This window comes from Etheostoma spectabile, chromosome 18 (assembly GCF_008692095.1).
Source record: "Etheostoma spectabile isolate EspeVRDwgs_2016 chromosome 18, UIUC_Espe_1.0, whole genome shotgun sequence".
NCBI classification, from domain to species: domain Eukaryota; kingdom Metazoa; phylum Chordata; class Actinopteri; order Perciformes; family Percidae; genus Etheostoma; species Etheostoma spectabile.
Window position 1 is genome coordinate 25,415,864 of NC_045750.1, and position 201 is coordinate 25,416,064.

The window sequence follows — 201 nt, forward strand, 5'->3', positions numbered from 1 at the left end:
ATAGTACCCTGATCCATGAAATAACTGGCCTAAATAATAAAAATGTACCTGCCTCTATGCCCCTGTATTTTAAGGAAGAACATTTATTTATTCATGATACATTATTCATTCACAGAGAAAATTGGTGTCCTTAAAGGTCTTATTTTCCTAAATATTTTGAATTAAGGCATTAAGATCAATTTCCAAAAGATTTTTTTTTAT